The sequence below is a fragment of the Harmonia axyridis genome, chromosome X (genome assembly GCF_914767665.1).
Source record: "Harmonia axyridis chromosome X, icHarAxyr1.1, whole genome shotgun sequence".
NCBI classification, from domain to species: domain Eukaryota; kingdom Metazoa; phylum Arthropoda; class Insecta; order Coleoptera; family Coccinellidae; genus Harmonia; species Harmonia axyridis.
Window position 1 is genome coordinate 31,535,189 of NC_059508.1, and position 7,500 is coordinate 31,542,688.

The window sequence follows — 7,500 nt, forward strand, 5'->3', positions numbered from 1 at the left end:
CAGTTATCCAAGTAAATGTGGGTACGATCTAAGGAACCATAACTGATTTAATGAGCCTTTCGCGGTTTCACCTTAATTTGGCTTGTACTGAGACATGCATGGCTTAATCTTTGAGACAAGCATATGACTACTGGCAGGATCAACCAGGGAACTGCGTGCTTATACGATCGGTCCACGAGATTGCCGGTATGGCCAAACCCGTTCGCCTCTCGTCATGTGGCACTAGCCATGTCGATTGACTTCGACTAGCGCCGCACATCAGTAAGTGCAAGTCCTCGACGAAACGACGTAACAGCCCCCAGTCAGCATGAGACTCAAGCTATATATACATCATCATCATCTCGGACAAAACACCGATCAAAAATGAGAAAGTTTCTAGAAACAATCCCTCGCCAAGGCGTCCATATATAATACGAACCCCCGGCTATCAACTAATTTCTTATACACATTCCATCTCGACCCTTCGCTATACATGTGAATATAACGACACGGTGATTCGAGATTCAACAATATTTGTCGCTCGGAACGAATTGAGTGGTTGCAAATTTTTTGTGAACATAACCCGCAACGGGCAGAGGATCACGATTTTAAGGTTGGTCGCTTAAAGGCCATTCGACTACAAAGAGACGAAGCGGACCGCGACCTCGCTGCATGAGGTTGACGAAAGCGACCCAAGATGCGAAAGCCGAAACCAACACACCTTGCCAGTACCCAAACGCCGAGGTCGGATTCGGGTCTACCACTTACCAACTGAATATCATCCTAAAAAGAACTCCAAACAGTCTAGGACAGGACCCATTCTCCACCCCTTCTATATATGTCAGGAGAACCCCGGATTCCCCTCCAGACACGATTTAGCAAACTTTTCCCGATCGATCCGACCCACCGAGGCCGTTTCGACCGTTCGCCGCGCCTACTAGAGCTGATTTCTTCGGACTCCGATCAGAAAATCCGCCGATGCATGTCGTTAACACCTAGTCCGCCTCGTCCGATCGATCGAGGCCGTTTCGACCGTTCGCCGCGCCTACTAGAGCTGATTTCTTCGGACTCCGATCAGAAAATCCGCCGATGCATGTCGTTAACACCTAGTCCGCCTCGTCCGATCGATCTAGGCCGTCTCGAACCACCCATCGCGCATCGAAAGTCGCATCTCTCGAACTCCGATCCGGAAATCGGCCGATGCATCACGTTAACTATTTCTTATATATCTAATATAATATACATGGAGACGGTAAGAATTCTTTTAATCGAAGATATACATATACTTCTCATCAATATCCAAAAGCTTATCGAAAAATAAATTATTCAACTTTTACGTGAAGAATCGTTCACCCAAACCTTATCCCCTATATATGTCAGGAGAACCCAAGGTTCCCCTCCAGACACGATTTAGCAAACTTTTCCCGATCGATCCGACCCACCGAGGCCGTCTCGACCGTCCGCTGCGCCTACTAGGGCCGATTTCTTCGGACTCCGATCAGAAAATATACCGATGCATGTCGTTAACACCTAGTCCGCCTCGTCCGATCTATCTAAACAGTCTCGACGCACCCAACACTCTTTCAAAGTCGGATTACTCGGACTCAATCTGAAAATGGACCGATGCATGACGTCAACACTTAGCCCGCCTCGTCTGATCTATCTAAGCCATCTCGACCCACCCAACACGCCTTCCAAGTCGGATCACTCGGACTTCGATCTGAAAATCTCCGGACTCATTTTTATGAATATCCCCAGTCAGTAAGAACGTTATTTCGCCAATATATACCAACAATAAACCATATTCCAATAGCTGAACCAAAAATATAATTCCCGATCCAAACGTTCTGCATCGCCCAACGCGACCACCTTCCCTATATATGTCAGGAGAGCACAGGGTTCCCCTCCAGACAACACTTACGCTCTATCCCCGACTCTCGGTCGATCGATAGGCCAGGTCAGCGGTGTCTGTTTCGGCCGAAGCTCGGACTTTGGTCAAAATGTTCCGATACAAAATTTGAACCAAGATAGATACAGATATGATTCCTTCTTAAATATACGTTGATTATCGAACAGAATATGGTAAATATTTTGCGATGACCGAGGATTTCATGAATTTTTTTTTTTTTTCGAAAAAATTTTCTATTATCGGAATTTCCTCAAATTTCATTTGGTTGCCTCCTAATGCTTATTAAAAATGATAACCAACAATCAGAATCATTATTTATCATTTATTTCAATTTTTATAATGAAAAACGTTCACGTCCTTTCGCGCCTCTCGATCGTCGTTTACGTGATGCATCGGTCAGCCCTAGTTTACGTGGTGCATCGGTAAGATCGAGTTCACGTTCTGCATCGGTCTGCCCGAGTTTACGTGGTGCATCGGTAAGATCGAGATTACGTGGTGCATCGGTAAGATCGAGTTCACGTTCTGCATCGGTCTGCCTGAGTTTACGTGGTGCATCGGTATGATCGAGTTTACGTTCTGCATCGGTGTGATCTAGTTTACGTTGTGCATCGGTAAGATCGAGATTACGTGAAGCATCGGTATGATCGAGTTTACGTTCTGCATCGGTCTGGACTCTGAGATATATTTTCGACGTGAAAATGTTCCGATACAACTTTTGAACCAGGATAGTTAGAGAGATGATTTTTTCTGGGATGTACGTTGATTGGGGAATGGATTGTGGAAAATAACTTGCCATGACCGAGGTGTTCTCGAATTTTTTTTTTTTTTCGAAAAATATTTTCTGATTTTGGATTTCACTCAAATTTGATTTCGTTGCCTTCTAATGTGTTCTAAAAGAGTAAATCAGTAATCAGAATCGAAAAATATTTTTCGGATTTTTTTTTTTTTGAAAAAAAATTTTCTGATTTTGGAATTTCCTCAAATTTGATTTGGTTGCCTTCTAATGTGTTTTTAAAGCGTAAATCAGTAATCAGAATCAATATTCATTGTCGACTTTAATTTTTATAAGGAAAAATGTTCACGTCCTTAAACGCCTCCCCATCATTAGCCCGAGTCCAAGTCGATGTCAGTCCCGAGCGGACGGTGTCAGATACTACCTATCGCCCCGGTCTGGACTTGGCGAGGTATTTCGACGTGAAATGTTCCGATACAACTTTTGAACCAGGATAGTTAGAGAGATGATTTCTTCTATGTTGTACGTTGATTGTGGAATGGATTGTGGGAAATAACTTGCCATGACCCAGGTGTTCTTGAATTTTTTTTTTTTTCGAAAAAAATTTTCTGATCTTGAAATTTCCTCAAATCTGATTGCGTTGCCTTCTAATGTGTTCTAAAAGAGTAAATCAGTAATCAGAATCAATATTCATTGTCGACTTTAATTTTTATAAGGAAAAATGTTCACGTCCTTAAACGCCTCTCCATCGTTACCCCGACTCCAAGACGATGTTAGACCGGAGCGGACGGTGTCAGATGCGACCGATCTCCCCGGTCTGGACTTAGCGAGATATTCCGACGTGAAATGTTCCGATACAAAAATTTAACTGTGATAGTTAGAGAGATGGTTCCTTTTGTGATGTACGTTGATTGTGTAATAGAATATGGAAATAAACTTGAGATGACCGAGGTCTTCTGGGATTTTTTTTTTTTTTCGAAAAATATTTTTCGATTTCGGAAATCCCTCAAATTTCATTGAGATATGTCCTAATGTGTTCTTAAAACTTAAATCAACAATCAGAATTAATATCCAAAAGTTATTTCATTTTTTATAAGGAAAAACGTTCACGTCCTTTCCGCTCCCAAAAAGTGAGATATCATAGAAAATATCGCTATATTTGTTGTTTACGGCCATACCACGCTGAAATTGCCAGTTCTCGTCAGAACACTGAAGCCAAGCAGCGTCGGGCGCGGTTAGTACTTGGATGGGTGACCGCTTGGGAACACCGCGTGCTGTAAGCTTTTTTTTTACGTTCTGCATCGGTCTGCCGAGATAACGTGGTGCATCGGTATGATCGAGTTTACGTTCTGCATCGGTAAGATCGAGATTACGTGATGCATCGGTAAGATTGAGATTACGTGGTGCATCGGTAAGATCGAGTTTACGTGGTGCATCGGTAAGATCCAATTCACGTTCTGCATCGGTAAGATCCAGTTCACGTGGTGCATCGGTAAGATCGAGATTACGTGGTGCATCGGTAAGATCGAGTTTACGTGGTGCATCGGTAAGATCCAATTCACGTTCTGCATCGGTAAGATCCAGTTCACGTGGTGCATCGGTAAGATTGAGATTACGTGGTGCATCGGTAAGATCGAGTTTACGTGGTGCATCGGTAAGATCCAATTCACGTTCTGCATCGGTAAGATCCAGTTCACGTGGTGCATCGGTAAGATTGAGATTACGTGGTGCATCGGTAAGATCGAGTTTACGTGGTGCATCGGTAAGATCCAATTCACGTTCTGCATCGGTAAGATCCAGTTCACGTGGTGCATCGGTAAGATCGAGATTACGTGGTGCATCGGTAAGATCGAGTTTACGTGGTGCATCGGTAAGATCCAATTCACGTTCTGCATCGGTAAGATCCAGTTCACGTGGTGCATCGGTAAGATTGAGATTACGTGGTGCATCGGTAAGATCCAGTTCACGTGGTGCATCGGTAAGATGGAGATTACGTGGTGCATCGGTAAGATCGAGATTACGTGGTGCATCGGTAAGATCTACTTTACGTTCTGCATCGGTCTGCCCTTGTTTACGTGGTGCATCGGTAAGATCGAGATTACGTGAAGCATCGGTATGATCGAGTTTACGTTCTGCATCGGTCTGCCCGATATTACGTGGTGCATCGGTCTGCCCTAGTTTACGTGGTGCATCGGTTTGGACTTAGAGATATATTTTCGACGTGAAAATGTTCCGATACAACTTTTGAACCAGGATAGTTAGAGAGATGATTTTTTCTGGGATGTACGTGGATCGGGGAATGGATTGTGGGAAATAACTTGCCATGACCGAGGTGTCCTCGAATTTTTTTTTTTTTCGAAAAAAATTTTCTGATTGTGGAATTTTCTCAAATTTGATTTGGTTGCCTCCTAATGTGTTCTAAAAGAGTAAATCAGTAATCGGAATCGAAAAATATTTTTCGGATTTTTTTTTTTTTCGAAAAAAATTTTCTGATCGTGGAATTTCCTCAAATTCGATTTGGTTGCCTTCTAATGTGTTTTTAAAGCGTAAATCAGTAATCAGAATCAATATTCATTGTCGACTTTAATTTTTATAAGGAAAAATGTTCACGTCCTTAAACGCCTCCCCATCATCAGCCCGAGTCCAAGTCGATGTCAGTCCCGAGCGGACGGTGTCAGATACTACCTATCGCCGAGGTCTGGACTTGGCGAGATATTACGACGTGAAATGTTCCGATACAACTTTTGAACCAGGATAGTTAGAGAGATGATTTCTTCTATGTTGTACGTTGATTGTGGAATGAAATACGGAAAATAACTCGCCATGACCGAGGTGATTACGATTTTTTTTTTTTTTCGAAAAAAATTTTCTGATCGTGGAATTTTCTCAAATTTGATTTGGTTGCCTCCTTATATGTTCTAGTAGCGATAATCAACAATCAGAATCAAAATCCATGGTCGGGTTTGATTTTTATAAGGAAAAATGTTCACGTCCTTTTTTACAACCCCGACTCATTGACGATGTTAGAACCGAGCCGGCGGTGTCAGATACGACCGATCGCCCCGGTCCCGATCGTCATTTACGTTGTGCATCGGTCTGCCCGAGATTACGTGGTGCATCGGTCTGGACTTAGAGATATATTTTCGACGTGAAAATGTTCCGATACAACTTTTGAACCAGGATAGTTAGAGAGATGATTTTTTCTGGGATGTACGTTGATTGGGGAATGGATTGTGGGAAATAACTTGCCATGACCGAGGTGTTCTCGAATTTTTTTTTTTTTTTCGAAAAAAATTTTCTGATTGTGGAATTTTCTCAAATTTGATTTGGTTGCCTCCTAATGTGTTCTAATAGCGATAATCAACAATCAGAATCAAAATCCATGGTCGGGTTTGATTTTTATAAGGAATAATGTTCACGTCCTTTTTCGCCTATGTTCTTTTTCGACGTGAAAAGTTCCGATACAACTTTTGAACCAGGATAGTTAGAGAGATGATTTTTTCTGGGATGTATGTTGATTGACGTACGAAACTTGGAAAAAAAATAGAAAAGACCGAGGTACTCTAGAAAAAAAATTTATTGAAAATATTTTTTTGATTTCGGAATTAATTCGAAATTCATTCAGATGTCTTCTATCAATATCGCGAAAGAAAAATCAATAATCAGAATCGATATTCATCTAAGATTATTTCCTTTTGGATTGTGTTAACATTCGGTACGATCTTGTCTACGTGATGCATCGGTTTGTTTCTCGGCTCTTGTGAGCAAGTTGGACACTCGAGACGGCCTCCATCGATCGGATTAGGCGGGCTTTAATGTTAACGTGCTGCATCGGTGTGATCTTGTTTACGTCATGCATCGGTATAGCTTTAAATCGCGCCGTAAAGTCGTTCACGTCATGCATCGGTATCTTAAATCGCGCCGAAAAGTCGTTCACGTCATGCATCGGTATCTTAAATCGCGCCGTAAAGTCGTTCACGTCATGCATCGGTATCTTAAATCGAGCCGAAAAGTCGTTCACGTCATGCATCGGTGGCACAAAAAAAAGACGCCGATGCATGACGTGAGCCGACTTTTCGGCGCGATTTAAGATACCGATGCATGACGTGAACGACTTTACGGCGCGATTTAAGATACCGATGCATGACGTGAACCGACTTTTCGGCATGAAGTCAGCTAAAATTATCGTGTGCATCTTGGGTCGGTCCACGTACCGTAGATCAGAGAGGGACGACGTACATACATCGGATACATTTGTATCCAACAAGTTACGATCGTCGTCTGATCCAGCGGTAATCGGACCTACTCTCGTGAATTTATTTTGCCCCTTGAATAATTTTGTACCGATGCACGACGTGAAGTCGACTTTTCGGCATGGTTTAAGCTAAAATTATCGTGTGCATCTTGGGTAGGCCCACTTACTACAGATCAGAGAGGGACGACGTACATACATCGGATACATTCGTATCCAACAAGTTACAATCGTCGTCTGATCCAGCGGTAATCGGACCTACTCTCGTGAATTTATTTTGCCCCTTGAATAACTTTGTACCGATGCACGACGTGAAGTCGACTTTCCGGCATGGTTTAAGCTAAAATTATCGTGTGCATCTTGGGTAGGCCCACTTACTACAGATCAGAGAGGGACGACGTACATACATCGGATACATTCGTATCCAACAAGTTACAATCGTCGTCTGATCCAGCGGTAATCGGACCTACTCTCGTGAATTTATTTTGCCCCTTGAATAACTTTGTACCGATGCACGACGTGAAGTCGACTTTCCGGCATGGTTTAAGCTAAAATTATCGTGTGCATCTTTCATTTTACTCATCACATAGTCTGATGCATTTGATGACATTTACCCTTGTGAGTTAT

At 42.6% G+C, this 7,500-nt stretch overlaps 2 non-coding genes across 2 annotated transcripts in view; one reads left to right on the forward strand and one right to left on the reverse strand.

Moving 5' to 3' along the window:
• The window catches only part of LOC123687358, a 1,906-nt gene extending 1,756 nt beyond the window's left edge, over positions 1-150 (reverse strand). Inside the window, exon 1 of the ribosomal RNA XR_006749088.1 lies at positions 1-150. This exon is cut by the window's left edge and continues 1,756 nt beyond it. This is a non-coding gene — a ribosomal RNA (small subunit ribosomal RNA).
• Positions 151-3,785: 3,635 nt separating this feature from the next.
• On the forward strand, positions 3,786-3,904 carry LOC123687001. The gene has a single exon (XR_006748751.1). It is a non-coding gene; the product is annotated as a 5S ribosomal RNA (ribosomal RNA).
• Positions 3,905-7,500: the final 3,596 nt, after the last annotated feature.